The sequence below is a fragment of the Mustela lutreola genome, chromosome 3, assembly GCF_030435805.1.
Source record: "Mustela lutreola isolate mMusLut2 chromosome 3, mMusLut2.pri, whole genome shotgun sequence".
In the NCBI taxonomy this organism is placed as follows: Eukaryota; Metazoa; Chordata; class Mammalia; order Carnivora; family Mustelidae; genus Mustela; species Mustela lutreola.
The window spans coordinates 28,681,969-28,698,342 of record NC_081292.1 but is presented as its reverse complement, the minus strand read 5'-3'; the positions used below and the strand labels follow the sequence as shown (position 1 = coordinate 28,698,342).

The 16,374-nt window shown below is 37.9% G+C and overlaps 1 protein-coding gene and 1 long non-coding RNA gene across 3 annotated transcripts in view; one reads left to right on the top strand and one right to left on the bottom strand.

Annotated features, from left to right (window-relative positions):
- The window catches only part of SYBU (syntabulin), a 114,512-nt gene extending 100,179 nt beyond the window's left edge, over nt 1-14,333 (bottom strand). For both annotated transcript variants that reach the window (XM_059165757.1, XM_059165759.1), the window contains exon 1: nt 14,315-14,333. The gene's annotated coding sequence lies outside the window, so the exon portion shown is untranslated. The remainder of the gene's footprint in view (nt 1-14,314) is intronic.
- A 102-nt stretch (nt 14,334-14,435) lies between these two features.
- Nucleotides 14,436-16,374, top strand: part of LOC131826487 (uncharacterized) — an 83,498-nt gene continuing 81,559 nt past the window's right edge. Inside the window, exon 1 of the long non-coding RNA XR_009351619.1 lies at nt 14,436-15,603. This is a non-coding gene — a long non-coding RNA (uncharacterized LOC131826487). The remainder of the gene's footprint in view (nt 15,604-16,374) is intronic.

The window sequence follows — 16,374 nt, the reverse complement described above, 5'->3', positions numbered from 1 at the left end:
CCAAGAAAATGCAAGGCAGTCGGAAGCTATGTTATTTATAACAGAGAAGAGCACATCCATTGATTTTCAAGTTTCCATGTGAAGGACATGCATTTGTTAGCTTAAATCAGTGCTTATGCCTTGATTACAACTCTCTTTTTGTAAGTACTACTGACTGAGCCTGGATCCTAGTTGGAAATTCATGCATGCTTACGCTGTTCAAGCCCTTATTAATGATGGACTATTCATCACAGGTACCTTTATTTTCAGTATAAATGTAGAGGATTAATTGGCTTAAGCCAAATGAAGGAAAGATTAGTGATAATAGGATTTTGAACAGAACTCTAATAAATACATTAAATTCCATGATATACAAATTAGATTCTGTTATTGTCTATTACATATCTATACATATATATATATATATATATATAGAGAGAGAGAGAGAGAGACAGTATACCAATAAAAACATCAAAACTGAACATGAAAAAGGTAACATTTTTAAGGAAATTTTAAAATTCAGACTTTTTTGTATTTACAAAAAGAAAATCCCAGAAAAATACAACTTTAAACATAGTATCTTATATATCTTAATCTTATATATCTTAATCATTTTCATGTACCCTGGCTCATTTAATTTCTAAATGCCTCTTGATCCTTATGATGTTTTTCCTATAATACTGTTTTAAAAGAGCCTATTGTGCAATTATCTTTTTATCTTGTGAGTACTACTGAATGAGTATATAAATGGTAGTTCACTTCTATCATCAGTGTTTAAATATATCTTTTTGAGAAAGAGAGTGAGGGTGCAGAGGAAGAGGGCGACAAGCAGGCTCCCCCTTCTGAGTGGGGGCCCTGACTTGGGGCTGGAATCCAGGACCTGAGATCATGACCTAATCCAAAATCAAGAGTCCAGTGCTTAACTGACTGAGCCACCCAGGTGCTCCTAAATATACCTTCAAATAATATTTTAAATTAAAAAACTTTTGCCGTATCTCTGTCAGGATATCAGTTTTTACCAAACAACCCCGATTCCTTCCTTTCTTTTCTTCTCCCTTCTGCTTTCCTTCCCTCCCTTTCTCATATATAATATCATTCTGGATATAACGTAATTTTCTTTGATTCTATTTTTCTCTAATGAAAGGAAAGACAGGGAGAGAGATGTGGGGAGAGACACAGAGAAAGAGAGAGATTGGTTTAGTTTATGTAGATATCAAAGGGAATCTCAATACAGAATTGCTCCTCTTTGTATTCTAATGGATAAAAGCATCTACAGGTTCTTTTTAAAGGACCGACTGAGAGAACACCTCTCAAATTATAAATCTTCTAGATGGAGCTACTTGCTTTTTTTGATTCACAGTATAGTAATTAGGTGTGAAATTCCTGACTTCAAATATGTAATGTTGGTTTTTTTTCCCCCATAATAATTCTTTTTGATAGAGAGGATTCAAATTTATATGCAGAAAACCATTCTTTATGGTGAAGTCATATAAGTTCACGACAAATTTTATCTCAGGTTTCTTGGGTTTTCTCATTATGGGTACGGCATAGTATTTTTTTTTTTTTTTTAAGAGAGGAAGGTTATGTGATTGCATATTTCATAAGCTTCTTATTCATTATTCATAGCATTAGAGATAGAAGGAATATACACACATGGAGAATTCTCTCTGATGTGTCCTCTGAGAAGTACACTCAGCCTAAACCTCAAGGGTGTCTTTCAGTGGAGGCTGGGAGGAAGCTCAAGAAGAAGCAGATGACCTTCCTAGAAATTTCTTAAAGTAATATCTAGTGCGTTCCAGTTCCACTGGAATTTAATTTTTGGCCACATCAATTAGGCCAAGAGCACTTTGCCCTAAAATACTTAGAGTAATACCAACATTTGAAAAGTTTTAAACTGGTTTTGTTCCACGTGTTTCAGAAATATTATTTTCTGAAATATGAAAACAAAACAATCTCATTTATTTTGGAAGGACTCATGTCACTTACTTATTTTCCTTATATAAATTGGACTCATTCTTCTTGATTAGGCCTAAGAGTTAATTAATATGCATTGAAGATGCTGTGGGTACTTTATAAATATTTTATTATAAAAGTGAGTATAGAATGTTCCTCCTCCCCTTGATTTAAAAAGGAGTTATTAGTGTAAACCTTTTGAAAAACTCATTTATAAAGTCAAAATGAACGAATAAAGAGGGTGCTAAAATATACTATGTAATGTAAGCATAGGTATGAAAATCTTTTTCCTTAGTATTAGATTATATTTTCTCTGAACGATCTACCTAATCTCAGCAATAAATGAAATATAAAAAAGAAAACAAATAAATAAGAATGAATTTTATTCATTTTTTCATTAGTGAATTTTATTCATTTTTTACTACACCTCAATTCTGCATATACTTGATATAGATTCTAAGTTACTTTCTCAGAAAAACATTTGCTGACATTAATAAATTATCATGTAGTTGATTATCGTTATTAGAAAGAACACAACAAACACAAGTAATTTTAAGGTTGCTGTACATTTAATAAACTGTGGTTGAGCAACTCAGAATGTGGGTCTTAGTATCAGCAGGAATTGTCTAACTCCAAGTTCATGGCCCAGCATCAGGGTCTTCACACACAAACTATAAATTAGCAAGAATTCAACTGAAATAGATAAAGCATAAGTAATTTGTGTATTGAGATTTATAGCTTGATGTCCAAAGGTTGTCAGATTAAAAATGACTTAAATATTTTCTTAATAAATTGAGGTTGGACATGGCACCCAACAGGGAATGGGATTTTTTGTATAATTAAGAATGTGTCATTTTGGCATACAGTGGATTGCTTTGGCAGGAGTCAGTTATCAACATGTAAACTGGCTAAGATCCTAGAGCATACATTGTAGAAAAGTCTCTCTCTTTTTTTCTCTCTCTCTCTGTTAAGGGAGATAAAGAAAAAAGCAAAAATATGTATTTGGTTAGAAAGAGGCAAGTGGTATGCATTAGTATGCGTTCAGATTTGAGTTGGAAGCTTCTGAAAGAACTGTCAATAAATGACAACATTCACAAAACTAAAAGAATTGAAGACGCTTTAAAAATAATATATATGGGGCACCTGGGTGGCGCAGTGGGTTAAGCCTCTGCCTTCAGTTCAGATCATGGTCTCAGGGTCCTGGGATCGAGCCTCACATCCGGCTCTCTGCTCAGCGGGGAGCCTGTCCCCCCCCCCCCTTTGCTTGCCTCTCTGCCTACTTGTGATCTCTGTCTGTCAGGTGAATAAATAAATTCCTTAAAAAAAAAAAAGTAAAAATAATATATAGAAATTAATCCCTGACAAGTTTACCATTAACAATATGAGACAACTCAATTTTAAATGATTTCTGCAGTATTTAAAAATAAGGATTTTTTTAGTCATTTCTCTTAACATTTAAGCAAATTAATAAACCTTGCATATTATGCATGATTTCTTAGTTACTTTGAATTCCTTAAATATTTTGAAATGAATTACAAAGACATACACATCATATTCCAGGCAAAGCTCTGAATTAATCCATTTAAAAAAACAAAAGAGGAATAAACATAATATAATGGGACATAATAGCTTGTTCATACCCATTGCCTGAAGGTTAACATGGACTGTTTTAATGTTAAAATTAATTGGCTGAAGAAGGAAGGGGAAAACTAACTTAGGTCCAGCCTCCACTGTGCATCAGACATCATGCTAGACATCTGGACATGCATTGTGCCAGTAATCCTCTAAGTAAAGTAGTAATCTAGCCACTTTTTCTAGTTGAGGAAACTGTTTTGAGTGTTGCCCAAACTTCAGGATGAGACATGTCTCAGGGACACGAGAAGTGTGATAAGCACTGCTGAATAACTCAAACACACTACTTTTTATATTTAGTTATAAATATGTTGAGATATAGAAAAGTAAAATGGAACACCCTTTTACATTTTACTTTTCCATACATGACTCCATATACATCAGCATTTAGATAAAACATCTGGCTTTACATCTTAATGCTAAATATGTATTTTTAAAATTTTATTTATTTGTTTGAGATAGAGTGAGAGCAAAAGGGAGAGACAAAAAGCGTAAGTGGGCGGGGGAGGGACAGAGGGAGAGGGAGCCTGCCACAGGGCTTAATCTCAGGACCCTAAGACCATGACCTGACTGAAGGCAGACACTTAGCTAACTCAGTCACCCAGGCACCCCTAAAGCAAAATATGTTTGCACCCTTATGAATTTCATTTCATCATTCCGTACAACTCAAGATTGCTGGATTAACCTTGATACCTCCCTACTTTTCCTACAAGTAAATAAACCACTCTCCTATCTGATATTGTTGTCTGAAGTAGAGAAGAGAGCAGTGGCAAAGGCCTTTTAACAATTATGCAGGGAAATGGTTCTTCCTTAGGCAGTGGTTCTCAACCTTGACTAAATCTAAGAATTACTTGGGAAACTAAAAAAATATTGATGCCCAGGACCCATCATGTGATTGTAATGTGAAGCTGAGGTTAGAAAACCTTGCTCTTAGTTTCCATCCACAACAAGGGCACTGTTCTTTCACAATTGCTTTGCTCTTTCCTTCATGTGACCTCAAATAAGATGAGTTTGGGGACACCAGGTGAGTGTGGGGGATTAAGGACAGCTCTCTGTTATTAGTTAGCAATGAGATCCCTCAGATAGTAACAATAACCACCATCACTTTGGGATAGCTTTCGGAACTTCTGCAAAAACAGTATACACCTTAATGGAGAGAAAGCTGCCATAGAGCAGCAGGCAGCAACCCTTTTCCGCTTTGTTGAGGTGGGGGCTTAACTGGCATCCAACATGGACTGGACCCCCTAAGAAAGCAGCTACATTTAGACTCACCTGAAAGAGTCTCCATCAAGTTGTAAACTAGACTATTAAAGTCATGGCTGTTATTTTGAAAATCTACATACTAGATAGTTTAGCAACAAATAATACAGCACTTCTACTTAATGGCTGATGGGACATTTCAGTCCTAATCTGTGACAGTTCCCACCCAGGAGAGCAGGCCTAAACTCTCATAGGCTACTAGAAGCATTCGATTTGAACAATCTCTAAGCAGCTAACAAATCCCACTCAAATTAATTTAATTAAAACACTTCTAGAACAAGAGCATTATTTTTCAGTTATGTTCTAAAGCAAAGTCTGCAGTATAAAATTATCGAGTCTGGAATAAACTCTGGATAGAAACTCACTGAAACTCAATTACTCACTCAACAGCTATCTAGTTGGCAAGTGTGGGAATGGCCAAATGCCACTGTAGTTAGCACTTCTTTCCTTGTCAACCAGATCAGAGATACTCACAGTTTATAACACAGAAGTATGGCTTTATATGGTTTGATAAAAGGAGTGCTTCCCTCTACCAAAATGACAAATTGATTTGTATTTTTTTTGCAGTAATTATAAATCAAGCAATATAAAGTCTTTGCTGTTTAAATGCTCATCTGGAAACTCAAATTTCCTCCAGATGCCTTCCACCTCCAAAACTAGGCTTTTCTGGAAAAAAAAAATCAGTAACATTTTATAAAATGCGGTTTAGTTAACCACATCTTCCTTAATTTTTACAACAAATCCCTGATAAAAATATAACCCCTTCACAAAATAAAGAGTCCTCTCTCATCATCAGAAGCAAACTTACCTATTGAGAAGGGGAAGTACTTAAAAAACCAAAACAAACAAACAAAAAAACCACTGGCTCAGGCAAATATAGGCTTCAGGTATGAAGCCAATGGTTAGAGACTTGTTTAAATGAACCTCAGAGTTAAAATGGCTGTGGCTACCCCTAAAGGTAAACCAGAGATTGGCAGGTGGTGCTTCTGGTCACCTCCCTTTGCTCTAAGTAGAATGCTAACGCTAAAGCTGTACTTTATATTCCTGCTTGTTCAGGGAACACCAATGCCGTCTGACAAAGATTCCAGTTTAAATATCTTGAGAAGGAAAAAAAAAATAAGTCCAGAGATGGAACCTCTCTTGTGTACTAGCAAATCTGAACAGTTGGAAATCTGTGGTAACATAAATAGTACTTCATCTCCTTGAAGATATACTGGGGGCATTGAGAAAAGAAATTTTTCACTTTTTGTAAATATCCACTAAGGTAGGAAAAGATGTGCCTTCGATTTTTTTTTTAACCTCTTTCTTCTCCTTGGTGTGCAAAATTTTCTTTGGCAGATAAAAGCAGGTAGTATAAAAAGAAAAAAAAAAATCCTCAGGGCAGTGAAATATAGATCAAGACATTGCATAATGGGATAAAAAATGCTATGAGAAAGTTAAAGCCATGAAGAGGAAATAAACCTAACAAAATAACTTATTCATGTGTTAACATGGTATATTTAAAGTAAGAAGTTTAATTTCAAATAATTTTTAATGCTGTTTTTCATTGTACTGGAGGAATATGAAGCAAATCAAAGAGAAAGCATTATTATGGGCCTAAGAAAAGCTAAAATGAAAAGTGTTGAGAAAACAAATAGAAATTGATAACTGTTAAATATTACTGATGTTGGTATATCTTAATAAATAACAGTGTGTAGGAGCAAAATTGTGAAAATTCCCAAGCTGTACTTCAAATGAGTTAAAAATAAATGTTTGCTATTTCAGCCTCACTGTTGCACATTATTCAAATACGCAAACCTATGGTACAATTTTTCTTATTATGCTGATTATAAAGCTGAAAAATACACTAATTTCTAACCCTTGTTTGAATTCTTATAAGTCATGAATTGGGACAAACATCAATCCTTTTGCCTGGCTCTATCTGACCCCATAGTGGGGCCACTGAGGGAAAAGCTGGTTTCAGCACCATGGACAAAGGACCCAAAGTTCTCTGCCTTATTCTTGGGACCCACAGGAAACGTTGCCCTTAGGTTAAAATATATGAAATAACTTTATAGTAGCCATCTTCCATTTTAAAATATTTTAAGAATCAAATGAATACAAAATAATGTTAAGCTAGATAATATAAAGTTTATACTTTCAAACCCCTTCTATCTTACGGAAAAACATAATGGCCCTTCTAAAGACATGCATCACTATGATGAATGCATTTAAGTGTCATTAGGTTTAATGGCTCCAACTCATTCACACTATTATACTTTACCTTTTAGAGTTAACTTAATGCGTATTAATGGTGTGAAATTGAAGAAATTATGAATTGAGTTTCCCTGGGCACAGGTTAAACCAAGGAAGAAAGGAGAGGACACGTTAATATTACCTTCTACCTCATTCTTCATTTGTACTACAAAAGATGTCAGCTATACCCTTGGGAAAGTAATGCTCACTATTAGTAAGTTGAACTTAAATGAATTTTTATGGTTTTAAACTCAGGTAACTGTCTTTGGTTGGGTCACCAAAGGTTTACAGTTTTCTCCAGGGAAGAAGAAAATATGTGCACTTCTGAGATTAAGTTAATATTTTATTCCATAGTTTTAGACAAATAGATAACTCTTCACTTTCTTTCCCTTCTGTATTCATCTTACAAATTCAACTTAGAGGGCTTTTTAGGGCATTTTTATATGTATTTTTAAATATTTTTAAAATATTTATTTTGTAATCTCTCCTTCACATTATCACCATGTATCACACAAAAGAGTGATGTTCAATCAATTTAAAATCTGAGTTAAATATTATAATAATAAGTAGTATTATTAATGCAAAAAAATGAAAAACGCACAGTTCTGATCCCAGGAACCTTTGATGCAGCAAAACTATGGTTCATAGTAACAGAAAGACCAAAATTTAATTTTGAAATCTGACCTTCAAAAATATTAAGAATGAAAACAATATTCATTGCAATTATGTTTGGAGGAAAAAAAGCATAAAATCACTACTTGTTGCAGTTCATTTATTATTAATGGGTGATTAAGAGAAGATGTGAACTTTGTAGCTACTCTTTTACTTCTCTATCATGCAAAATGATCTCCAAACTAAAAAGGATAGAATAAAACTTGGCAAAAGAGAGTAAATCTCAGGATAAGTGATGTTACTAGTTTCTCTGAAGATATTTAATTCGTTTGACAGACAAATTATGTCCCAGGCTTTATAATCTCACTTTTTACAAATAGGATTATGATAATACTGTTAATGTCTTTCAAGAATCTTGGAGATGCCCAAAGGGTACAAATCTAGAAAAAAAGCATATAATTCTGAGTTTCAAAAATTAAAGAGTCTCTAAAACATTGGTGAGACTAAGTGAGACATCAGGCAACATTCTGGCACAAATTAATAAAAAGATGGTCTGCGAGCTCTTCGGATAGCAAATGCATTACTTAGAAATCAACTTGGGCTCGAAGCTGGGGCAAACCTAGTTTCTTCTTCTTCCTCTTCTTCTTCTTCTTCTTCTTTTTTTTTTTTTTTTTTTCTGATGGGATTAAGACTAGTAAACCTGAGAAATAGTTAGGACAGAAGTCACAAATTTAGAGGCTTTCTTAGTTTAAGTAATTAAAATAAACAAGCTAAATGACCCAGTGTGCTATCAGGTAGAATGGTAATGGGCGCTGTGAAGAAAAGAGATTGTGCTCAGCTACCACTACTCAGCTCTAACTTTATTATTTATTTTCTAGGGAAATCAGAAATATGGGATTTCTTTGCAAATCCTCTTGATTAAAAAAAAATTCAAACTGCAAACTTTTACTAGTGAATACACCCCTGGCTTTTAAGACAAACAAAAAATACCTGCAGACTGAATCTGGCCCATAGGCTGCCAACTTGGGACACGTGGCAAAACATATGGACGTCAGTGAGGAATTTGGCAAGGCTTCACATGATATCATTATTAATAATTTCTGGTTGGGTGACAATAAAGACATTCCAGTTAGTTGAGTTCAAATTTGATCTCAATATAAGGATAATTAGATCTTCCCAATGATGAAATGGACTGCCCTTATACTAGAAGAATTCACCTTAACCACAATTTAGCAATTCACAAAATAAGCTATGGCTGAATTTTGAATTTAATGCTAATATTTTTTCATAAATTTTAATATGCTTATGTGATATATACATATATTCTTTTACTCACTTATTTGTTTGAAAATATTTATTAAAAACCTATTATTGCCAAACAACCCTCTAGGCCCTGGGAATACAACAGGAAAAAAAAAAAATCTCTGTTTTATGGAGTTTGCATTCTCTATTTTCCCCAGTATGGACATTAAATTATATAAGCACTCTATAAATGTGCTCTTGGTGGGCTAACTTTATATTGGAATTTTCCTATGCACTCAGCATAGAACACGAAATTACTTTAGGGTGAACAGCACATTACACTGTGACAAATAGGTGTTTTTAACCTAATGTATTTATTCATTCACTTACATTTTCTTTCTAAACTATTCATTACACAATTGCCACTTTGCTGAAGCAAAATGATAAACCAGATGGAATACAGAGTCAACAATATGTATTATACATAGTTGTATTCCTCATGCACCAACATGTTGAATACTTTGCTGACTCAGCAGCCCAAACATCCTACATTATCTTTGATTGGTTTTCAAACTCTTAAATAATTTAGAGGATGAAGAATGAAGAGGATGAAATCATCTGTCACCTGGCAGTGACTGTTCCTACAACAGTATCATCCTCCTTAAGAAAAACATCTTATCTTCGTTTTCTCTTCATGCTGTGGCAGACTGTAATTCTAAAATGAGGTGGCTTAGTGATAGACCTATACATGATTCTGTCCCAATCTAACTTCTTGCTTTTCTATTTATATTGATAATAGGATAAAGAAAAAATATTTTTAAAGATTTTATTTTTAAGTAATCTCTACACCCAACATGGGGCTTGAACCTACATCCCTGAGATCAAGAGTCATGTGCTCTACCTACTGAACCAGCCAGACACCCCAAGAAAAGATTTTTTTTCTTTAATTACCATGTATTGAAAATAATCTGATCTGACTGTGTAAATAACTTAGCTTTTCTTGAAACAAAGGGTCAGAAATAATTGGTGGATTTAGATTGTGACTTAGTTAATTTCTCCTTTTATCTATTCAGTCATAGTCAAAGACTGAACGTTCAAATATGGATTTTGCGGTAGGTAAGGTCTAGGAAGATATTTTCCAACTGTCCATGAGGCATGCTAGTATTTCTTGAGAAACAAAGTTAAAAACAAGGCAACCAATCCTTTTAATATTTGCAAGAAGATTATTTAAATAAAAAAGAATCATAGCCCTGAAGAATGCCTTTGTAAGCCACATGTTGTTACAGTAAATGTTCTGCTTTTCTTTCTTTTTTTTTTTTTTTTAAGATTTTAGTTTTAAGTAATCTCTACATTCAACATGGGGCTTCAACCACAACCCGGAAATCAAGAGCTACCTGTTCCCCCTACTCAGCCAGTCAAGTACTCCTGTCTTCTTCTGTGATGAGTGGATATTCTCACTTAAGTTTGATGGTTGTAAAAGTTCATTTTGGAACCAGTAGAAGCCCAAGGAGTTAAAGTTCCTTGAAAACATTTTTAGGAATGCTGGTTTGGTCCTTCCATACTATCTACCCTTCTTTTGTCATATAGTTTTTAAAATTCACTTGAAGAATGTAAATATTTTCTTATCCATGATGTTTTTCAAAGGGTTCTATACCAAACCAAATGCCTTATAGTTCAAGTAAATGAAATTAACCTACTCTGAGAAGAGAGACTGAAAAAGCCCATGTTCATATTACTTGGTGATTAAGCCCAAGAGACAACTTGCACAGTCATTACTATAAATTGTAGAAAGTAAAAGCAAATATTGCTTCTAGTTTCTACAGAGCTAAATATACTTGCTGAGATGTTTCACTCCAATAAAGAATGAGAGTACTTTTAGGAATAGTATATAATTTAAAAAGTTTAATGAAAAAAAATTTTTTTTTCTAGAAGGGATAATAGGACATTTTTGAAATGGCTCCTAGGATGTAGAAGCAACCTAGTTCTCTCTCCATCATACCATTGCTCACGAGCTGCTCTGTGGAGCTAGGCTTGCTTCCCTCACCACTCCCTGGGGGGCCTCGTAAAGTTTTGCTATTGTATAGTGTGCCTGTGTCCTGAGTGTACCACTGGTAGTACACTTTAAGTGGTTTATGGATAGGTCTCTTTTAAATTTATACATTTAATTGTACATACTGGAAGAAATATAACTAACACATAAAACCTGGTATTTCATGGATATTATTCCCTAGATGAAGGCTAAGTTAAAAAAAAAAAGTGTCTCAATATAAATTTTGGTAAATTAAGTTAATAGTAGTACAATTTGTATTTAGAAATGGTAGAAATTTTGAAGTGTACTAGAATAACTGAGGTTCTGAAATAGATCCTCCTCCCATGGAGAATGGTATTTCTTTCTTTCTTTTTTTTATGATTTATTTATTTATTTGAGAGAGAGAGCATGAGCAAGCTTGCAAGGGGGGAGGGGCAAAGGGAAGGCAGAGAGAGAATCTCAAGCAGACTCCCCTCTGAGACCTATGCAGGGTTCGATCTCACGACCAGAGATCATGACCTGAGCTGAAATCAAGAATCGGTCACTCAACCAAGTGAGCCACCCAGGCACCCCAGAGAATAATATTTCTTTGGTCAGAAGTGTGTAAACAAGAATCTTCCTTTCCTTTTGCATGATCTACAAGGATCTGGGGCTACAAGACCACCAAAGCTTTACTTTTCCACTTCCTTTGGAATGTGTTCTAGGGCTTCTGCCATTGGCGGCCAACCCCATAAAGAAAACCTCATCTTGGAACTGATAAGGTAGCTCTTAAAAATCCACAAAAAACTTTTCAGATATTTTAATTAATTTACATTCCTGAATTCTCATAAAGAAAAAAAATCATTATGACTATCAGTTTCTTTCTAAAGGAAGCCTATGTTTTCCCACCACTTCCACTTGGTGATATCTAACCATTTAATCGCCTGAAGCACGGAAAACATTCTGCTAAGAAAAGGAAAGACCAACTGTAGAGCCAAGACCACAGTATTTCTTTTTTTCTAGGAAAAAAAGAAGGAAAAACACCTGTTATTTTAGCACAATAACTTCTTAAAGGAGACACTTTCTGCCTATTTTCTGAAATTTTAAATAAATTATGTTAAATTGCATCTCTTGCTAAGATGCTATTTAGCATTTCCAGGATATACGGATATCCTAGCATGAGCAGACAGATATACATTAGGAGTGTACATGTTTTTTTTTAAATATCAAATGAACAGGGGCGCCTGAGTGGCTCAGTGGGTTAAGCCTCTGCCTTCGGCTCAGGTCATGATCTCAGGGTCCTGGGATCAAGCTCCACATTGGGCTCTCTGCTTAGTGGGGAGCCTGCTCCCCGCCCCACCCCACTTCCTGCTGCTCTGCCTACTTGTGATCTCTCTCTCTCTCTCTCTCTGTGTGTCAAATGAATAAACTAAATCTTTAAAAAATATCAAATGAGCAAATATGCAAGCATTAGTTTGTATCACATACATAAAATAGCACATACAGAAAAAAAGGGTATTTTGTGTACAACTCAGAATCAGCAAAATAGTCAAGATTGAGTTTTGAAGTACTTACAAAATTGTTTTTTAAAAAGACTTTTTATTTTGAGATAATTGCAGATTCACAGGAAGTTGCTTAGACAGTATAGAAGTCCATATATCCTTCACCCAGTTTCCCCCAGTGACTGTATTTTACATAACCACAGTATAAAATGAAATCTAGGAGGCTGATGTTAGTCCAATGTGTGTACACAGCTGATATTTTATCACATTTGCAGATTCATATAACTACACTATTCATATCAAGATACACAGCTATTCCATTATCCCAAGGATCTCCTTCATACACCTCTTTGTAATCACAGACCTCTTCACCCCATCTCTAAGACCTGTCAATCACTAGTCTGTAAAATTACTTATTTATGATTATCTCTTACATATTTTTAGTAAAATATAGGGAAACCACAGGACTGGGTGTTAGGAGGTGGCTGATTCTAAGTTTGCTACTGGTTAGTTTATGTCCTTAGACAACTCACTTACTCTCTATAGACTCAGTAGCTCATCTACAAAAATGAAGATTTGGACTCTGATTTTTTTTAGAGGACCAGCATTTAAGAACACTTGTGATTACTGTTCTCAATCATGATATTATTTTAAAGATTATTAAATGCCAACAAAGTTAAGAAATCATGATTTAAATATGTGGAGATCAACAAAGATTGAATATATTTAAATGTATTCTGCACTAAAATAGTGTCACTACCAAACAACTAACCAAAAGCTGCATTATGAAAAGATACTGCTCCTCTAAAATCTGAAGCAAATAAAAACATGATCTGACTTGGACCCATCTCTCAAGGGGACGGGCTACCATTCTTCCAAATGTACAGGTGGAGAAAACCTGGCATTGGGATTACTTGACTCTCTTTGCTCCCAAGAACATCCTTTAGGGAAGAGGAAGCAAACATCCTTAAAATGTGCCTGGCAATGCATCTGAGTAGGCAGTGCTGCAGCAGAAACTTCAAGTTGAAGATTCTGAACCTTGGGGTTCACATTTGGCCCTTTTCTGAGAAGGGAGTTTGAGACACAAGCAGGTCATTGCTTCTGCTGCCTAGGGTCTGGGGTCAGGGCCAGAGGACCTGCAAGGAACCTAGCAGTGAAGTTTCCTGCTTTCTCAGAGATCACTCCTTGCTTCACATTTCAGAACAGGATAAAAAAAACTGGAAAGCCGTTTTCCCCAAGTGACTCCTTCCATTTAAAGCTTTAGGAATCTCTTCCTATGCACCATGTTAAGCTTACGGATCTCTTTCTCTACAATTTACTCATTTAATTTGAACCTGTTGATGTCTTCCTGCATGAGGACATGTTGAGCGCAGCAGAGGAGTCCTTCAACAACATACTGAAGAAAATTCGTCCTCCCTCCTCACCTCGAATAATCTGCATGAAAAATCCCCAAGGGAGCAGAAACTTGAAAAGTGTCCTCTGGGGACTTTGGGCCATCCGTGTCTTTTGAGAGATCTACCGAGACTTTCTTTTTGGATAAGACTAATTCTTCACTGAATCTTCCTTATTGAAAGGCACCGCTTCCAAGCTCCACTCTAGTACGACTAGTAAAGAGGAGATCCAAATCCTATGGCCTGGTCAACCTTGCCTGCTGTGACGAGGAGTCTAGCTCAACCACCTCAATGACCAATGAAACTGGGACACTGTCACCTCCATCCCTCTGCTAAGAGTCCCCATTTTCCACGAGCTCCTTCTGTGGGTCCCCGAGCGCCCAGATAACCCCACCTCACCCACGCTGGTCTGGAGTATCCTTCTCCGCTCTCCTCGGACCCAAGAGGACTAGTCGCTCACGGTCAGTGACACTGGAACCCGCGCCGACGCCCGGTCTTACCTTCTCTCTCCCAGAAGGGGTCCATCGCGCCGTCCAAGAGGAGGCATCCACGCGCGCGCGGGAGGCCGGGGCCCGGCTGGCCCGGGGTCGGGTGCGCAAGCGACCCGGTGGAGCCGCCGGCGCGCGCTCAGGCTCCGGGAGCCGGGCCCGGCCCGCTCCGCCCGCGCCAGCCCGGGCGGGACACGTGGTGCCTGGGCCGCCCGCGCTCTCGGGAACCGCGGTGCCTGGACCTCAGCAGCCGGTTCGGCCGCCGCAGGAGCCGCGGACGTCGTGAGGGGAAGGGCGGGGACCGAAAGGGTCGGCGCCGGGAGGTGGGGCGCCGCGACGTGGGCGCCGTGAGGGCCGAGCGCGGGGGGCCTGCCTCCGGGGTTCGCGACGCGCGGGCTCTGTGCGGGTCTCCCGAGGCGAGCGGATGGTGTCGCCGCTCTTTCCCGAGCCACTCGGGGCGGCGGGCGGCGCCCTTCGGAGGCTCCGGGGGCCCGCGGGTTGAAGGGAAGGGCTGCGGGCCGGAGGGTCCGGGGCACAACCCCCTTCTCGCGCCCGCCGGGATCCGGGAGCAGCGGCGAGCCTGGGGCCGGCCTCCGCCTCGCGCTCCTCGCCCAGCGCAGTGAACAGGGTCCTGGCCCCGGGTGGAGACGCAAACCACTGAACGCCGCAGCGTGGACCCGAGCTCCCCTTTAGGACAGTCTCGCCCGGGAGAATTCCTCTCGCGACCACAGCCTGTCGTCTGGGGAAGGCTAAGGAGACACTGCTCAAAGCTGGGGACGGAGACGTTCCTGAAGCCGCGGCTCTTTCCGACTTCGCCAGTGACCTTGGACGCCTCTCCTAAACAAGGTGTCTCTTGAATTTCCTGCTTCTGGGAATAAACGTGGCTATTCATTTTCTAACTCTCAAGAGGTAATAGCGACTGGGTTAAAAACAAACAAAACAAAACAAATAAACAAACAAAAAAACACTCCAGACATCTTTAATAACAAGCGCAATATACATACAATTTGTACTGACTTTAGGAGAGGCTGAAGGAAGCCTTAAGACCCGAAGAAAACCGTTCTGATTTATTAGTACAAATGCAAAACTAATTCATCAGCCCCTCGACCTGCTTTTCTGGGAAGGTAGTTTGAGGAAATTGGCGGGAAGATACTTTGCTCAGAATTGCCAGAGCCCCATGGAGCTCCATCCAGAACATGCAGCTTTACTGAAGTCTCAAGTTGAAACCGATTTATCATTTTGCGCTTACCATAGGTGAGGGTCAAAGGGCACCACCACAGTTTGGCTAAGGGCCCTTCTTGGTGAGTTTCTGGATATGTTATTTGCTTACTCTTAGATCAGTCTTCATTTTTACCCCTAAAGGGAGCTTCTTCGCAGAAGAGTGCTTCTGGAGAGTAGCATGCCAGTGGTCCTTACCCTGACTGCCTTCTCCTTTCCCTAGCTCCCTTACTCACCATAGTCTCCCTAGAGGTTATCATATACAGTCAGTGTAAAGTATAACAGACTTCTAAATATGTGTGAGAGAACTCTGTACAGTTGAAACGCAGTCTCACGTTACTTGGCTAATGTGAAATGCATGAAACATTTTTTATTCTGTTGTTTCAGCTCATTTTCCTTTGGTTTATCTTCTATTTCTGTCTGATCATAAGGCTCAGACTTGAAGATTTCTTCTCTCTTATATTTTCTAAGTCTTGGAAAGACCCTCTTGCTTGAAAAATAAAGATTCATAGCATAATGGAACCTCAACGCAACAAATTTTTCTTTTACCCAATCTTGACTTTACTAGATGGTAGTTTGTACCTTGTGATTCCACCCTATTTGCCTCCATTCAAGGTCCTAGCAGTGATGTAAGCCTCCTTTGACCTTCAACAGAGATAAATTTGTCCCTGTGGCTTCTCCTCAAAATTTTTGTCTGTACTAGCATTTTCTTCACTTTCTTGGTTTATGGTCTTTTGGGACAGGGTCCTAGAAATTTGTTTTTTTTCCTCTTCCTTCTCCTCACAATCCAGGCTTCCAGGTCCTCTGCATCAGACATTCCTGCGTTCTTCCCATTGAATCCCTCTTAGTTCTTT